A 19,864-nucleotide genomic window follows, 5' to 3' on the forward strand; every position below is an offset into this window, starting at 1 on the left:
AAGATACTGATGGAAGAACAGCTCAAGGTAGGACATTTTTATTATGATAAATCGTGTTTCTGTCGAAACATTTTAGTGGCTTAGGACGCCATGTTTTTTGACGTAGCTTCGCTTGGCGCAAACTGTATTGAAAAGTAAGGATAAATTAAAAAATGTAATAACGCAATTGTATTAAGAATTAAATTGTCTATCAATCCCTGTCCACCCTGTATTTTTTAGTCACGTTTATGAGTATTTATGTATAAGAGTAGATCACTGTCTAAGTGGCGCAAGGACATTTTCTGACCAACTGAGCTACATTTCACATTGTCTAACCATGATTTTGGGGGCTAAATATAAACATTTTCGATCAAACTGTATATGCATGTTGTAATGTGATGTTACAGGAGTGTCATCGGAAGAATTCTGAGAAGGTTAGTGAAAAAATTAATATCTTTTGGCGATGTTGACTTTTATCGCTCACTTTGGCTAGAATCAATGCTGGGCTGCTAATTGCTATGTGCTAAGCTAATATAACGATTTATTGTGTTTTCGCTGTAAGACACTTAGAAAATCTGAAATATTGTCTGTATTCACAGGATCTGTGTCTTTCGATTCGTGTATGCTGTGTATTTTTACGAAATGTTTGATGATTAGTAGTTAGGTAAACACGTTGCTCATTGTAATTATTCTAGTCCATTTGTGATGGTGGGTGCAATTGTAAACTATGCCATCTACCTGAAATATGCACTTTTTTCTAACAAAACCTATCCCATACCATAAATATGTTATCAGACTGTCATCTAATGAGTTTTTTTGTTGGTTAGGGGCTATAAATATCTTAGTTTAGCCGAATTGGTGATGGCTACTGGTGTTGGTGGACAAATAAAAGATGGTGGATTATGTTAATGTGTTTTTAGGTAATAGATGTACATCTTTACATATTGTGTCTTCCCTGTAAAACATTTTAAAAATCGGAAATGTTGACTGGATTCACAAGATCTGTGTCTTTCATTAGCTGTATTGGACTTTAATGTGTGAAAGTTAAATATTTTAAAAAAATATTTTTTTTGAATTTCGCGGCACTGGTTTTTCAGTGGGGGGGGGGGGGGGGTGCCGCTAGCGCCACGCTGATCCTAGACAGGTGTGTTAAGACCCTGATAGATCCTTCGTGATGTGGGCACCGAGGAAGTTGAAGCTCTCAACCCGCTCTCGGCTCCCCATTTCCTGTAGTCAGTGATCAGCTCGTTCGTCTTCTGTATGCCCACTGTAACGCTTTTAAAATACTTGTTTTGATTGTCAGTGTACTACCGCGTCAGTCATTTGATGGATGTACTGCTCAACAAAAAGAAGATGAGTTTTAGTAGATGTTTATGACTGAGACATTGAGAAGGATGAAGATTCAAAGATACAGTTTGTCAGAAGCACTGCAATAAATATGAGCTGACATTATATATAATTTTGTTGTATTTAGTTCTGTTTTGTTCATCCAGGTTCATGTTTTTCAACTTTTTTTAGGTTTTCGCTTTCAAAAGTAACATTCGATTTTTGTCTGTAGTTAACCTTTAAGTTAATTGCAAGAGTGCACCAGCCAGTGACCGTTGTTTGGTTAGCAATGTTTCTGTAGCACTCATGTGATTGCAAAGTTTGCAAAACAAATTGCCACTGGATTGATGCAAATAACCATGATATCATTCTGGCAAAATTGAGAAGGTTTTTGGGAAAGCCTTTCCATTTACTGGCAGATGGTTGTCATTACATTAGCATCAATGCTAATGGCTACACAAGGTGGTAGACAAACATAGACAGGGGCCTTCCTGTTTACATTTGCCTAACTAACTAGGCAACTCAGTGAAGAACAAATTCTTATTTACAATGACAGCCTACTGGGGAACAGTGGGTTAAACTGCCTTGTTCAGGGGGAGAACACAATATTTCACTGAGTCACTGATGCATTTTGTTAATCTCTTATGATAATGTCCTACTAAGTTCAATACATTTTTGAATTTTATTGATTTGCATTTTAATTTCTGGATTCCGTGAATCTGGCAATGTTCTCCGATTTTATAGGGGCCTAATGATATCCGATGCAATGTGACAAAAATGTAGTCGTTATGTCCTTCTCTGCATACACTGAAATGTACAGAGAACATAACAAAGTGCAATGCAACTAAAATGGAGTTGTTTGTCCTTCGCTGGATCATCTCAACTGTACAGAGAATGTAACGTGGCACGCTTGATGGCTGAAATTGGCTAAGAAGAGAGTGTTTGTGTGGTTAACAGGCTGCTCAAGGGAGGCCATATGGACTGTGTGCTACTTTTGCATTCCTGTATAAAAAACATAGGGGCAAATCTGTCACCGCCGCCTAATTAATGCAGAATTGTCCTTTAGCATCCATTAAAGGATATCTATGCTAAACTGCCGAAACAACAAGCTTTCTCTTGCACAGCTTCACTTGCAGACAACAACATACCGTTTGACCCATTTACCAAACGTTGATTCCTCATCGCCCAGTCCACTGAAACATTGATTTACTGTCTAGCCCCCAAACAGGAAGTTTATTATTAAGGTCAAAGGTGAATGCTTTCAGAGGGAAGTCTGTAATCCACTCCCTCCGATTTCTGTAATATCCTGTTGCCCATCTCAGTCGTGATTGGCCGTGGCATAAATGGCTCTCTCTCTGCCCTCTGCAATAACGCTGGCAGCCGTGAGAGTAAAGACCCTGAGAATTCTACTCCATCATGGCACATCTGTCTTCTTACTGAGCGTGAAATAGAGCTACACGCCAAGACTGGCTCAGGTCCACACCCTCCAGAAATTGCACTGACAGATATACCGTACAGAAAGACACACTGAGGAGGATTGATGGGTACATTCTCAGAGCTTTCTGTTTCTCTATATAAATTGTAGACCCCCCTTCAAATTAGTGGATTCAGCTATTTCAGCAACACCCGTTGCTGACAGGTGTATAAAATTGAGCACACAGCCATGCAATCTTCATAGACAAACATTGGCAGAAGAATGGCCCGTACTGAAGAGTTCAGTGACATTCAACGTGCCGCCGTCATAGGATGCCACCTTTCCAACAAGTCAGTTCGTCAAATTTCTGCGGCTCGGCCGCAAAGTGGTAGGCAACTCAAGATCACAAAACGGAACCGCTGGAACTGTTCGTCGGGAGCTTCATAAAATGGGTTTCCATGGCCAAGAAGCCGCACACAAGCTTAAGATCACAGTGGAAATGCATTCTCTGGAGTGATGAATCACACTCCACCATCTGGCAGTCCGACAGAAGAACCTGGGTTTATGGCGGATGCCAGGAAAACACTACCTGCCCCAATGCATAGTGCCAACTGTAAAGTTTGGTGGAGGAGGAATACTGTTCTGGGGCTGTTTTTCATGGTTTGGGCTAGACGCCTTAGTTCCAGTGAAGGGTAATCTTAAAGCTTCAGCATACAAAGACATTCTAAACGATTCTGTGGTTAAGTGAACGGGGTATGGTTTGGGGAATGCCCTTTCCTGTATCAGCATTACAATGTACCGTGCACAAAGCGAGGTCTATACAGAAATAGTTTGACGAGATCGGTGTGGAAGAACTTGACTGGCCTGCACAGAGCCCTGACCTCAACCCCATCAAACACCTTTTGGGATGAATTGGAACGCCGACTCCGAGTCAGACCAACATCAGTGCCCGACCTCACTAATGCTCTTGTAGCTGAATGGAAGCAAGTCCCCGCAGCAATGTTCCAACATCTAGTGGAAAGTCTTCCCAGAAGAGTGGAGGCTGTTATAGTAGCAAAGGGGGGACCAACTCCATATTAATGCCAATGATTTTGGAATGAGATATTCGACAAGCAGGTGTCCACAATTTTTTTTTTACTATTTAGTGTACTTCTGGACATTACTCATCTAATCAAGCGACTCTAGAAAGAGCATTCCCTTCACCCTGACGGCATAATTACTGTGCATAAATAGATACATAAAATAGATGGATTTGTGGCATTTTGAATGCATGCTCAACCTGGACTTCACCATGACAGATGGTTGAAAATGAATGCTTGTTATTAACACAGGAACTCATTGGTTTTACAATGGCAAGCCTACAGTAGTAATCCAAGTGTGCATCCCAAATTCTACTATGTTCCCAACATTGAGCACTACTTTTGACCAGAGCCTTATGGACCCTAGTCAAAAGTAGTGTACTTTGACAGGGCAGTCAGACTAACTTTCCATTTAATTGATCAGATAGGTTCCTGTGCTTGGGCTCACCATGGAATAAAGCAGTTAGTTTGTGTGTTGGCAGGCTGACGGCAAGCACCCCCTGAAAGAAACAGCCAGGACACAGCCGGAACAAAGCAAGGCCAAATTTACCGCGGTATCTCTTATGCTGTAAAATCAGCCTCTAAAGTCCATTGCGTGCGAGATGGTGCTGTCGAGCAAGATGAAACATTGAGCAAGCAAACACTGATTCGAGAGCACAGAGGATGGGTCCCGAGAGCAGAAGATGAGTGCCACGAGCGCACAGACCAATCGAGAGAGCAGAATGTGATCGAGGGCAGCAGGGCGCGCAAATTAAACTTGAGATGCAAGTGTGACTTTGAGCGAGCAGAACATCATTGTTGCACCAAAACGTTAATTAGAGAGCAGAGATTTTAGTTGTGTTTTGCAGATTTACTTACTACAAGACTCAGAAGTTACTCTCACAAATAAACTGCATTCCCACATGGATTTCTCCTCTTGCACCCAAAAATCTTGCTCTCCGAATGGCAATATTTTACTTGTATAATCATCAGTACTTAACACAGCCACAAAGTGATCAATATTATGGCTAAACCACACCTATTTCAACATTTATCTTCTTAAAATATTTTAAACCTAACCTTAAGCACACTACTTATATTATGCCTAAGGGACTGAACGTTATTTAAAATAAGGGTTACATCGGACCTCTGAAGTGAAAATGGACGGTCCTCCCTTCAGAAAAATATATTTTACCTAAGCCCTCCCTGAACGATTGAAAAAAAAACAAGTGACCCTCCCCTACAGTATACCCAAAATAATAGTTAAAACAAAGTGGATAGTAGAGAACATGACTATCGTTTACCCTCACTTCTTGGACAGACCAGAGCCTTAGATATGCAGTTTTTGAAACTGTTCTTCGTCCTGTCATCATTGCATGGCGACACAGGAATTTTGATAGTGCACAGGGCTGTGGGCCAGAAGGTTGTGGGTTTGCAGAACACCATGGACAAGAGTAGGGCTGGAAAGTTCTCCATTATAAACTCAGCAAGAAAAAGAAACGTCCTCTCACTGTCAACTGCGTTTATTTTCAGCAAACTTAACATGTGTAAATATTTGTATGAACATAACAATATTCAACAACTGAGATAAACTGAACAAGTTCCACAGACATATGACAAACATAAATTGAATAATGTGTCCCTGAACAAAGGGGGGGTCAAAATCAAAAGTAACAGTCAGTATCTGGTGTGGCCACCAGCTGCATTAAGTACTGCAGTGCATCTCCTCCTCATGGACTGCAGCAGCTTTTCCAGTTCTTGCTGTGAGATGTTACCCCGCTCTTCCACCAAGGCACTTGCAAGTTCCCGGACAGTTCTGGGAACGACCGTTCCACAGGTGCATGTTCATTAATTGTTTATGGTTCATTCAACAAGCATGGGAAACAGTTTTTAAACCCTTTACAATGAATATCTGTGAAGTTATTTGGATTTGTACGGATTATCTTTGAAAGACAGGGTCCTGAAAACGGGACCTTTCTTTTTTTGCTGCATTTAGAAAAAGCATGGCATGAATCTATCATAGTATTTGCAGGTCCAAGAAAAAAAATGCCTTTTATAAACATTTTATGCAACTCTTTGTAATTTTACATATTTGCGCCAACAAATTGCTGGAATTAGGGGCTAAGAATGGACAGAGAAATACGCGTATTTGTCCATCTTATCATACACTTCTCTAATTCCAAATCAGTGTCTCTTGATTGCCTAGAAACTGTCCCTGTTTGCAAATAATTAAATCAGATAAATACATCATTGGCATGCAATTATAGTATTAGCAAGCTTCTCATCTTCGCGCTCTCCTTCTCAGACTGAATAGAATATAGGCTATAGGCTAGTCCACATGCAAGATAGTGCATTTTTGGGACTAGGTCTAATCGACAACAAGAAATTCTGAAGAAACTTTTGACTCTCCTCCTGAACTAACCCCATAGCCCTACCCAGCACAGCAATTGGTTAAAGAAGCACACCACCAAAAAATGTGCAGCAAGACCAGAGCATGCTGGGCTCAGGGTTGGAATATCCAATGCGGTGTGTAATGCAGCCTAGTTTTATTTACACCATCCCGACAGCTATTTTAGGAATATAACTCGATCTGTGCTTCTCCGAACATGCACTTCGTAGCCTATAGCCTGTAGGCTACGGATCATTTGATTGAGATCATACTAAATAGCTTATAGGCGCAATTGATATTTCATGCACGGCGGAGAATCAGAGATGAGGGGTGGCATCAATATACAGTGCATTTGAGAACTATCCAGACCCCTTGACTTTCTCCACATTTTGTTACATTACAGCCTTTTTGCTGTACTTTTCTCATCAAACTACACACAATACCCCATAATGACAAAGCAAAACATATTTTTTAACAGAAATATGACATTTACATAAGTATTCAGAACCTTTAATAAGTACTTTGCTGAAGTACCTTTGGCAGAGATTAGAGCCTTGAGTGTTCTTGGGTATTGGGGAGTTTTTGGGGAGTTTCTCCCATTCTTCTCTGCAGAACCCCTCTGGCTCTGTCAGGTTAAATGGGGAGCGTTGCTGCACATTTATTTACCGATCTCTCCAGAGATGTTCGATTGGGTTCAAGTCCGGGCTCTGACTGGGCCACTCAAGGACATTCAGAGACTTGTCCCAAAGCCACTCCTGTATTGTATTGGTTGTGTGCTTAGAGTCGTTGTCCTGTTGGAAGGTGAACCTTCACCCCAGTATGAGGTCCTGAGCACTCTGGAGCAGGTTTTCATCAAGGATCTCTCTGTACTTTGGTCCGTTCATCTTTCCCTCGATCCTGACTAGTCTTCCAGTCCTTGCTGCTGAAAAACATCCCCAAGGCATGATGCTGCCACCACCATGCTTCACCGTAGGGATGCTGCCAGGTTTCCTCCAGATGTGATGCTTGGCATTTAGGCCAAAGAGTTCTTGGTTTCGTCAGAACAGAGAATCTTGTTTCTCATGGTCTGAGAGTCCTTTAGGAGGTGCCTTTTGGTAAACTTTAAGCGGGCTGTCGTGTCTTTTACTGGGGGGTGGCTTCCGTCTGCCCACTCTACCATAAAGGCCTGATTGGTGGAGTGCTGCAGAGATGGTTGTTCTTCTGGAAGGTTTTCCCATCTCCACAGAGGAACTCTGGAGCTCTGTCAGAGTGACCATCGGGTTCTTGGTCACCTCCCTGACCATGGCCCTTTTCCCCCGATTGCTCAGTTTGGCCGGGTGGCGAGTTCTAAGAAGAATCTTGGTGGTTCCAAACACCATTTAAGAATGATGGAGGCCAGTGTGTTCTTGGGGACCTTCAATGCTGCAGAAATTGTTTGGCACTCTTCCCCAGATCTGTGCCTCGACACAATCCTGTCTCGGAGCTCTACGGATAATTCCTTCGACCTTATGGCTTGTTTTTTTACTATGACTCATTTTTAACTGTGAGACCATGTATAGACAGGTGATGGAGACCACTGGGCTTTTTGAAACTTTCAACAATCTAGGAGTATTGGTTTTATATCCTTCCCCAGATATATGCCCAGATATAATTTTATCTTGAAAATCTACGGACAATTACTTGGACTTCATGGTATAGTTTCTGCTCTGACATGTACTCTCAATTGTGGGACCTTATATAGACAGGTGTGTTTCTTCCTAAATCATGTCCAATCAATTGAATTCACCACAGGTGGACTCCAATCAAGTTGTAGAAACATCTCAAGGCTGATCAATGGAAACAAGATGCACCTGAGCTCAATTTTGAGTCTGATATTGTAGCAAAGGGTCTGAATACTTATATAAATATTTTATTTATCTTTTTTAAATATTAATACATTTGCATACTTCCCAAATGCACTGTGTAGCCTAATAAGCAACCCATTCTAAAACACTGAGAAATATAGAAATGTCATCACCCTCCCCTGGACTAGATACAAAAAATACTAAACCCTCCCCTTGACTGAAATTGAAAAGGCATGACCCTACTCCATCTTCCTGCAGGTAACCATTATGTAAATATCAATCCGTCCCTAACCCTTACCTTAAATTAAGTTTTTCAGTAGAGAATTTAATCAAACAAATACAGAGAGACACCTGAAACCCCACCTCTTTAAGGAATACCTAGGATAGGATAAAGTAATCCTTCTAACCCCCCCCCCTTAAAAGAGTTAGATGCACTATTGTAAAGTGGTTGTTCCACTGGATATCATAAGGTGAATGCACCAATTTGTAAGTCGCTCTGGATAAGAGCGTCTGCTAAATGACTTAAATGTAAATGTAAATGTAAATAAGTTGATCAACTATGACTTCAATATTGAAGATGTTTTATTGCCACATACACCAGATAGGGACAGTGACATGTGGTGTTTTACAGGGTCAAAGTTATTTGGCTATTGATTAGGCAGGCTAGGTTAGCTAGCTAATGTTTAACCACATAAAAATGATCGGTATCTTTGGTTTAACCAAGAGCATTGTAGCTAGCTTGCTATTTTAATGAGGTTTTAGTGGAGAAGGAGGACTTGGAAGACCAGCATTACTGGGGAAGTGTGGCAGAGGAGGGAGAGGCAGGGTGAGGAGAACAGACAGGAAAGGCTCTCTCTCCATGCAGGCCTACTTTCACTATGTGGTGGGGAAGTTGTGCTCTGCTCAGCTGACAGCGATAGGACATACAGGAGTCCACTCTGTTCCAAGCACTTCTCTCTGCATAGCACTCTGGGTACTTCGTGCAGGTATCCATGACTTCTATCATCACCCCTGTAACCAGTGGTGTAGCGCTATCATTTTTGATCATTTCCTTAATCAAAGTGTGTTATCCTCCACTTGCAATGTCTGCCTATGCCCACACATATTTTCTAAAGAAAATGTTGTATTTGTAATGCCCTCAAACAACAAGTCAGGCTTAGGCGACCTAATTTTCAAAATAGGCCATCATCATTGTCAATCATGAATGATAATTCTTCATTACTGGTGAAACGTCCAAACTGCATCTCCATGAAAATCATGTTTGCACTGTTTGCATTACCTTTACTGCAGGTACAGTAGGCAGTTCAATGTCTTGTGTAGCTTACACACTGTATCATAAATACACTTTGATTTCATCAGCTTGAACACATCGTTACAATAGACCCTATTACAGAATAAAAGAAAACAGAGGGGTGAACTAGCAATTCATATAATTTACTTGCATATTTTAAACACGCTATCAAATCAATTGTGCAAGTAGTAAACATAAATTACTATGTAGAATCGCAGGAAATTCGTTTTAGAACAGCCATCAAAATCAAGCTTTTGTTGTGGTGTACTCATGCAACTCAAACTATAACCTAAATGCATGATTACCTCCAACTTGGCCCGATTCCCATTTACAATTGTACACCCTGACAGCGTCAGAACCGGGAAAAACAAAGACATACGACAATCAATGCCGAAGCGGGGAACAGAGCTGGGGAACAGACAGATATAGGGAAGGAAATAACACTAAGTGATTGAGTCCATGTGAGTGCAATGAATCGCTAACGCGCGTGACGAGGGGATCAGGTGTGCGTAATGATGGTGGCAGGAGTGCGTAGTGCTGGGCAGCCTGGCGCCCTCGAGCGCCAGGAAGGAGGGAGAGCGGGAGCAGGCATGACATCAAGCTAGAACGGGGCCTGCGTCTCAACTAATAGCCAATGTAGGCTAAATATCCCAAGCAGGGCTACAGCCACTCTGGTTTGGGCGTCCCCAGCAGAAAGGTGTCACCTGGTCACATGTCTTTCTGGGTTCCACTGCGCAAGAAGGGGTCCATGGAGTTCTATGAACATCAAGGCAGACAGAGTGAATTTTTTATATTTTTTCAACATTCTAATTGGCCAAAGTGATTAAGCCTCCGACGGGCCTCCGCAGTGCACACACACTTAGCCTACAGTTCTTCATCAATCTCGCCACCATCAGAGAAGACAGGGTAATTAAATATGCTTATTTTTTTATGTATCAGAAAGAATCTTCCAGAAAAAGTTTTACCGGCTCCGTGTATTTTCAAATTGGAAAAAAATGAGGGAGTGCCACACCTCCGTGCTCCGGCAGCATTAGACCCCTGCCCGTAACTTAATCATTAGTGGTACTGAGAGTTCCTCTAATTGCTTTGACGTTGTATGGAGGCATTGTTCAATACAGAGTAATACTGACTGACGAGTGGCATGGATTGGTATAGCTCGGCTCAGTCCCACATAGTATGTTATCACTTATTTTGCGAAAGGATTATCAATAGTTGCCTCATTTGATACAGGAACAGTCATACAATAGACTGTTACCTTGAATACAAAACAAACTTTTCAACTGCAATTGAATTCTGCATATGACATTTCCTGAAATCGCATTTTTACCCTCTCTCTCTCACTGCAGTTGTTCTCAGGAGACGGGTCAGTGTGTGTGTAGAGAACATATGTCTGACAAGGTTGATTCAGGCTTCTACTTCAATGCCCTGGACCAATACACGTACAAGGCGGGGGATGCCAAGTTAGGACCTGTGAGTCACCTTTGATCTTGACGTAATGTTCTTCCAACGGTTTTGGGGTCATGGGGTGTTCCCAAACTCATCTTGTGCCTTACAAAACTCAGCACATACACTACCGTTCAAAAGTTTTGGGTCACTTAGAAAATGTCTTTGTTTTTGAAAGAAAAACATATTTTTTGTCCATTAAAATAGCATCAAATTGATCAGAAATACGGTGTAGATATTGTTAATGTTGTAAATGACTATTGTAGCTGGAAACGGCTGATTTTTAATGGAATATCTACACAGGCGTACAGAGGCCCATTATCAGCAACCATCACTCGTGTTCCAATGGCACGTTGTGTTAGCTAGACCCAGCTAACTTTAGTAAGTAGATTCCACTCAAGGTATAATATAGCTATTTCATTTATTTCCCAATTACTTTGCTTATATATCAAGTTGAAGCTGGTTTTACCAAGTCGTTTGGTGCTTACTAGCAAGCTGGCTAGCAAGCTAAACAGACAGCTCTGAAGCAGATCTGTTTGACGTCAAATACCCAAGAAGACTCAACCAATCACACAACACAACACTGGACTGGCCAAGGGAAAGGATTTGTTAGTTCATCCATCACACCAGTGAAAGTGACCAACCTAATGTTTCTAGACACGCACCCACCTCGAAGACCCCTCCCCGCTAGCCTGAAATCCAATCCAGAAAAAATATAAATTGAAACCCAAAGGTGTCAAGACAAGTGACTGTTGTTGGTTGACAATGATGATTTTATACATTTGAACCGTGTTTCCTTGCATACAGATCTACATTTGTGTACGCATGAATTAATTTTTGATCTGCAGCAATAATGTTCTGCTCGCCCAAAGTCACACAGTCCGCTCGCCGAACATCCTCTGTTCTCTCAACCAAATCACTTTGTTCTCTACTGGTCTGTGTGCTCGCGGCACTCATCCTCTGTTCGCGTGACCCATCCTCTGCGCTCTCGACTCAGTGTTTGCTTTCTCAATGATGTTTCATCTTGCTCGACAGTGCCATCTCATGCGCAATGGACTTTAGAGGCTGATTTGACGAGATAGTCCCTTGACAGATAACAGCATTCACAGCGGAAGCCAGACGAGAGCTCACAAACACTGGGATCAAAGGCAGAGAATGTAAAAAGTTCAAGATACAAATGAATGGCTCAGTACTGCAGCTTTCAAGACACAGACAGTGCAAGAGAGAGAAAGAGAGAAAAGAGGGAAAGAGAAAACGGTCCTCATGAAACATGATTAAAACATGTTGCTTTGCCACTCTTGGAGGAGAGAGCGCCCCTGGTTACAGCTTGGCTTTTGTGATTCCCTCTGTGTTCGAAACGGACGATAATACAAAGAGGCGGATGCTTGTTCAAGAATGTTCAGCCAGTAACATTTTTCCTTTCATTCAAGTTCTTACTATGTGCAGAGTAGTTCAATAGTTCCATTCTGGTGTGTATATATACAAGCTATTTGCTATAATTTCTTAGCCCATGTTAGCTATGGGTTCAGGAGTCAACCCTAATTAGGAAATGTGTAAATAATAAATTAATGAATAAGGCAAGAATGTATAAAACAAATGATAGCTAAATACTCAGAGTTCAGATTCCTTTACAGCTAGGCTGGCTATCTATGGATGGTTGTATTAATTAAGGGTTCAGCAGTGAAGCTGGAGAAACCCTAATGTATTTGTTGGCGTTATTATTATTATTCCAGTTCCGTTTGTGAAAATATGTAAATTCCTGTGAGATGGTAAGTCCTAGGTGGGTGCAACCTTACTTGGGTCACACCCTCTCATGCGATGCCAAACCAATTGGCCACATGCTGGTGCTTTAGCAAGCAAATGTTGAAAGCTTACACCCCTCACCCTGTGTCGTGAAATTCGGTACGTACGTCCCTCTCCTCACAAGGAACACATTTCCCTGAAGGAACCATGAAGTCCGCCACTTAGAATTTTGTAAAAACTCTTAAACACTACTTTGGTACTGAATGACCGATCTGTACAAAACTTGATACATGGCATCAATACATCTATTGACCAAAGTCTCTCAAGGTAATATTTTCCAGGGCAGTATCTCAAACAACAAACATTCACGTGGTCTGGCACATAATAACATAGAAATCCGACACGGATATTCGTATTCGGATATACAACACTGTCAAGACTCAACATACGCAAGTGTAACAGTTTAACTTTATGGCGTCCCCTCGCCCCGACCGCGAACCAGGGACCCTCTGCACACATCAACAACAGTTACCCACGAAGCGTCGTTACCCATCGCTCCACAAAGGCCGCGGCCCTTGCAGAGCAAGGGGAACCACTACTTCAAGTCTCAGAGCAAGTGACGTCACTGACTGAAACACTGCTAGCGCGCACCACCGCTACCTAGCTAGCCATTTCACATCGGTTACACAAGGACATTCAGATCGACCACCTGGTGGTGCTACAATGGGCTCATGTTTATATCTCTTGATCAGTTTGACTCAGAGTGATGAATGTTGGCACACATGCTCAGGGATTTGACTCTAGCTATCCTGTAAAGTGTGGTTGAGTGTGGCTGCATGATGGCACTGTTGGACGGGAAAAAACATTAATGCAAGTTAATTGACGGCCATATTGTTTCAGCTAATCTTGAAATATATTGGGTTTGAATATGTGTATCCATAGATGCTATATACCAAATTTGGTGCTGATCAGTCCAGTGATTCAGAACAAAAGCAAAACTAAACAGGGCCCCTCCCTACCTGGACTTCAGTAATGCTTGTGTTTCTGCTGCATGACCTAATGAACACGACCCAGGCCTGTATGCCAGTGTGTTGCAGTCCGATGGCTCACTCTGGCTAGTGTTGATCTATCCATCGTTTCCTGTCCGATAATGAGAGCAAGTGGGAGTGAGGTGAATAATTGCACGCCTGCGGCAAAACGTTCAACTTCCCTTTTACTTTGCGGTCAGGGGATTGCTGTTTTTTTTATTTTTAAGAAAAATAAAATGCCCTTAATGCAATCCCTCTCATCTCCAATCTGTAGTTTTTTGCGCATATTAATATTCTTGAAAAAGAGAAAGAGAAAGTGAAGAGGGAGAACTCCCACACTCTCGTCCCCTGGTAGACGGTGGTGATGCGATGTGATAAGATAGAGGCAGGGGTGTGGGAGGGAGAGAGGGTCCCTGTACGCAGAGAAATGAAAACTCATAGGGCAGAGGAAGCATTGCCTCCCCCACAGCCTCATCATCACACACACACGTGCAAGGACACACGCATAAAGACACATGGACGAATGCATAAACACACAGTGGCGGTTCTAGACGATTTCATCTGGGGGGGGGTCAAGCTGGGGCCAGTTGTACTGTTAGAGGGACCAGTTACATTAGACGTTATTGTTGTCATCGTTTTCTTCACTGCATTGCAGGCATTAGCAGGCATTAGACCATGTTCATAATCATCATCGTTGCCACTGTCTAATAACGGATGTAAAAAAAGAACGATAGCAAAAATTAGTTATGTAAAAATTATTTCATACTCCACATTTAGGGGGGCCACAAGGGGGTCCAAAATTGTTGTCACAGGGGCACTGGCCCCCACTAACCCCCCCCCAGAACCGCCACTGTAAACACACACGCTTGCGTGTGGACATACACAGACAACACACACAAGCACAAACATGCACACACACAAACGAACACAGACAGAGGCTCATGTTCAGAGCAATACATTCAGACAGACAGACATGCTCACATACAGCACATACTTGCAAAAACAGCTCTTCAACCAAACCTTTGAAAATGGACATTAAAAGACAGACGCTGATTGTGAGTGCTCCTGGATGCTAGTGCATTTACGTAGTTCCTGTGAGTAGGTACTCCATGGGTGCTCTCTGACCTTTTGTTAATCAACAGATACCTTTTACTGTGGGGCCATTAACCAGCCCTAGTTTTGGCCAGCGTCCCAAATGGCACCCTATTCTCTATATAGTGTACTACTTTTGACCAAAGGCCTATTGGTCCTGCACTCTATAGGGATTAGGTTGCCATTTGAGACACAACCTGGGATGAGGTTGCCTTGTCTTTTTACATATTTTCTCCCAAAAATTAACTGATAACAAACTGCATTGAAATTCGAACACAACAGAAGGGGCAGCGCTGCCTTATGCAAGCTGTTCCCTGCTTCCCAAATAACACCATAATCCCTTTATAGTGCACTACTTTTTACCAGAGTTCTACGGGAACACCTTATGGAAGTAAATCTAAGCAAAGACATGTATTCAATCCACTAATACTAAACACGTGCGTTTAACATAAAAACATCTCTGTATTTTGTATGTTGATCGTCGACAAGGTTTATTTGAGCTATGGTCAGCGCCATTGTAAATTGCCATAGTAACGAGTGAATCAGCACGTCGTCTGTGGAATTGAGTTTTCCCGCGGAGAGTGAATCGAAGAGAGTTGGGTGCGGACAACGAAGAAGGCAACAACAAGTAGTAATTCAAACATGAACTGTAGAGCGGGAGGCTGTATGAATTGGCTCAAAAAGAAATCCTCGGTAAACTACCATCGGCTGCCCAAGGAACCACAACTTTTGAAAAAGTGTCTCAATGTCCTGAAGAGGAAGCTAGCGGGACCTGCAGATAGCACTTCGCGGAGGCAGACTTCGCGATGAAGGGCACTTTCGATGTGGCAACTGTGAGTTTCTGAATGGAAAGGAGTCATAGGCCTATGTTGAAGCCCTCTGCTTGCGCCTCCATTTGAAATGTCAAGGGTTATGGTGTAGGGGTTACCGACCGACCATCAACAAATCAAATCAAATCAAATGTTATTGGTCACATACACATGATTAGCAGATGTTATTGTGAGTGTAGCGAAATGCTTGCGCTTCTAGTTCCGACAGTGCAGCAATATCTAACAAGTAATATCTAACAATTCCACAACAGATACCTAATGCACACAAATCTAAGTAAAGGAATGGAATAAGAATATATTAATATATGGATGAGCAATGACAGAGCGGCATAGGCTAAAATGCAATAGATAGTATAGAATACAGTTTATACATATGAGATGAGTAAAGCAAGATATGTAAACATTATTAAAGTGACTAGTGTTCCCTTTATTAAAGTGGCCAATGGTTCTTCAAGTCTGTATGTAGGCAGCAGCCTCTCTGTGCTAGTGATGGCTGTTTAACAGTCTGATGGCCTTGAAATAAAAGCTGTTTTTCAGTCTCTCGGTCTCAGCTTTGATGCACCTGTACTGACCTTGCCTTCTGGATGATAGCGGGGTGAACAGGCAGTGGCTCAGAGTGGTTGTTGTCCTTGATCTTTTTGGCCTTCCTGTGACACCACCCTCTGGAGAGCCCTGCGGTTGTGGGCGTTTAGTTGCCATACTAGGCGGTGATACACTGGTGATACACACGCTGGTGTTCGCTGACTTTGGAGTCAAGCAAAAGCGACTAAACGGAGGAGGCGACGCGAGTCAATGCAATGGAGCCTGAGGTAACGTTAACCGGTCATGACTGTTGTTGACTAGGCTAGCGTTAGACACTGGACAACTTTGTTGCAACTCTAGTTGAAGGTATCTAGCTAATTGCGTCTGAAGTGTTTTGTGTAACACCCCCCAGTAAATAATGTTAGCAAGCAACTCAACTGCAACCAAAATCGCAACCTAGTTTATACGTGTACCCCTGTTATTAGGTGACGTTAGTTACTGTAGCTAGCTTCCACCTCAAATAACTTACTGTAATACATTTTGTTGACAGATTTTGTTTTTCTAATGTTTTGTTAGCTCCACCTAATTTAGCTAGACTGAAGTTGACTGAAAAATAAAATGTCCCCGTATTTGCTGTGTGTGTGTGTGTTGACAAAGCCTACATGACAGGTAGCTTTGTTGATGCCAACTGATATTTGGGCTCAGTTGTCTTAACAAAACGTTTGTTTGTTTTCAGGATGACATCTTCATCCCTTAAAATGTTTTCATCCCGGAGGAAACTGTGCAGGAGGAAGAGGTGGTACATGCAAATACATGTTGTTTCTAAGGCTATTGTTTATTTCAAGTATATTCTTGAATATAACTATAGACTAATAGATGCCTTAATTGTTTTCTACCAGCGGGGAAGAACGGTTAGTACAGCATGCCAAACTGACCCCGTGGTGCCACAGTGTTCATGTGCTGCGGTGGAGAAGAGGTCCACCGGGACGATTACTAAAGAGCTCGGTGCCCAGCTAGATTGTGCTCACGTCAAATCAGTATATGAGTCCTGCCCCTCTACGCCACAGATGGAGCTGACGGAGAGTGAGATCAGTGAAGGCCAGAACTCGCTGTATGAACCTGAGAGCTCAGAATCACAATCATCACAGTGCGAGTCAAGATATACTATCGATCATTTTGGGGGAGTGGGATGGTGCTCCGAAAATGCAGAAGGACCAGGCCATTCAACAGCGAATTCAAAGATGCGCCCATCCATAAAGGGAATCGAAGTGGAAATGTTTTACCATGGATTTTTTTACCCTTTTCAATGGATGTGCTACCTTGTCCCGGTCCTGCTGTTTCGACTCTCTCTCTCAACCTATGAATGCTCAGCTATGAAAAGCCAACTGACATTTGCGCCTGAGGTGTTGAATTGTTGCACCCTCTATAACCACTGTGGTTATTATTTTGATGTAAAAAGGACTTTTGTAAAATACAATTGATTGATTGATTGTTTGCTGTGCTGGATGCTGTGTATTCACTAACTGTCTGAGTGATGTAACATTTTTATTGTATCTGTAACATATTTTGGTGTGTCATTATTCTTAAATAACAAAGTGTCTCCCTGCTCCTTTTTCGGGTAAAAAACTGAGGGATGGGGCTGGAGAAATGTAACCACTCTCAAAACAGAGCTATAGATGCAAAGACTGACCATCAATGATATCAAAATTGTAATCATGTGTCTATGATCTGTTTCCACTACCATGTGCCCAGTTCGCTTTGGATAAAGGTGTCTGCTAAATGGTATATATTATTAAAGTCTACTTTGACAACTAGCTGCCCAGTGTAGTTACCATTACTTTCCAATAGATGGCAGCCAAGGCTAGTTGAAGTCACTACTCTAGAGTCAGGGACATGGGATTAGTGCGCACTGAACGTAGTTTATCTGGTTACGCTTGAACCTGTTAAAGTGGACAAGCTCACTAATACTATTTTTACATAAGGCGCAGGCATTTGGTCTATGTCTTAGGCTAGGCTAGATTTACTAAATGAACTGGTTTTATTCAAACGTTTCTTCAATTCCTTCGCTTCTGGCTATGCGCGCCTTATGGAAGAAACGACAAACGCAGGAATGAGACGCCGTACACCTCGTCCAATTCTCCCATGTGCCCATAGGGTAAACTGGCGATAAACTGCCAGCCTGTACGCGCTGCAAACAAAATCATAAGAAAAGTTAGTCTGATACCGAAACTAAATCACAATGTATTTATAATGAGCACCCCCCATTATTGGTTAGAATGAGATTTAATGAATCAGGATGCTGTCTGTGATTCAAACTCTGGTCGACTGTCAAAAGGTAAATGTGTTACCATTGTGCCAAACAGCGCTGGTGATAAACATCGTTATAGGATACCAATTATATATATTGAGCCACTACTGATATTAACCTTAAACAATGTATAATCAAGCAAAATTTCACCAATTATTTAACTGGCATATCGGCTGCTGACTGGTCGAGTAACCTCTTCTGCCAGGAAGTCCTTCATTAGGATTAGTGACACGTCCAATAAATACGTCCCCATCCAGACAGACTGACAGGAACCTCTGACTGCCACCATCCTCATGGGATTTTGTGCTGTATCGCCACCATCTCTCTACAAGACACACACTCCTACTCTAGCCATTATTTGGCAGCATCTCCACTCACACTAGTTTGTGTTCGTCTAAGCCGACCCTCTAGCTGAGTTGTTTCAGGCGGTATATCTGTGTTGTTACTGCTACAAGGACAAACTCTTTGATCTGGGGCAACGATCGGCTCAAACACAAACGGCTTCAGTAGGTTTATTGGCTCCCTAACTAATAGTGTTTCCAAAAGTAGTGCACTATAAGGGAAATAGGGTGCCATTTGGGTGCGGTCATTGTTAGCATACAATGTCACACACAGAGAAGGGGGTAGAGGGCTCTATCTCAAACCAATGTGCTAGCGATTGAGGTCGGGTCCCTTTATGACGGCGACCAAATGTCCAAATGCTTTTGACTTTGATTCAATTAGTCCTCTCCTTGTTCTTTATGTGTCTCTAGATGTCCATGTTAAGTGATCCGTTCCCCTGTTTGTTTACGTGGGCAAATCCATGTGTGTGTTTGTGTGTGTGTGTGGTTTGTGCCAGTGAGGGCTGTCTCCCTCTCTCAGTGCATCTGTCAGGATGTGAGTAATAGGCCGATTATGCTGACAAACACACACACAGGTGGCCGCTATAGCCTTTAATCAGTCCCCAGATATCTATCTCTCCCTCCCTCCCTCCCTTCCTCTCTCTCGGTTTCTCTGCCTCTCTTTAGTCCTGTCTCCTTCTCATTCTCTTTCACATGCTATCTATTTCACACACACACACACTCACGCACATACAAATGCATGCCCGCGCACACACACACACACACACGCAGGTTCACAACCCCCACACAACCGTTGAACAAGTCATAAACGATACTGAAGCACATAATGACAGAACACAAATGAAAACATTTGTTTTTGTGTGGCACCATTTGAAATGAGTTGGGGGTCTTCTTCACCATAATAGAAAGCACTGAATGTACGTCTCTTAAGATAGTCTCCGCCCGCAGTCACGATCCACTAGCCACAAGTCATGTTCGGGAATGCATGCCAATTTATTGACTTTCCCCATCGACTGTATGAAAAAATACGACCTTTATATTTCATAAGCAAGCATGGACACACAGGCAGCGAGTAAAATATAAGTGCCAAAAGATTGCCAACTTAATTTGCAATGGGATAGGTGCTGAAATTGTGAGGCAAATCAGGTTAGAGGGGGAAGCGATAACAAAAAGGCGTTATAAAATATCCCCGGTGATGGATGACCCTTTAAATAACAGGCTCAATTGCTGCCTTCATCAGTGCAGGCACAGTGAGTGAGGGGAAAAAGGCAATGCAT

At 42.4% G+C, this 19,864-nt stretch overlaps 1 protein-coding gene across 17 annotated transcripts in view; it reads right to left on the reverse strand.

The window, feature by feature from the left end:
• Positions 1–19,864, reverse strand: part of LOC129814814 (receptor-type tyrosine-protein phosphatase T) — a 561,458-nt gene that overhangs the window by 85,313 nt on the left and 456,281 nt on the right. The window lies entirely within an intron of this gene.

The sequence above is a fragment of the Salvelinus fontinalis genome, chromosome 18 (assembly GCF_029448725.1).
Source record: "Salvelinus fontinalis isolate EN_2023a chromosome 18, ASM2944872v1, whole genome shotgun sequence".
Classification (NCBI taxonomy): domain Eukaryota; kingdom Metazoa; phylum Chordata; class Actinopteri; order Salmoniformes; family Salmonidae; genus Salvelinus; species Salvelinus fontinalis.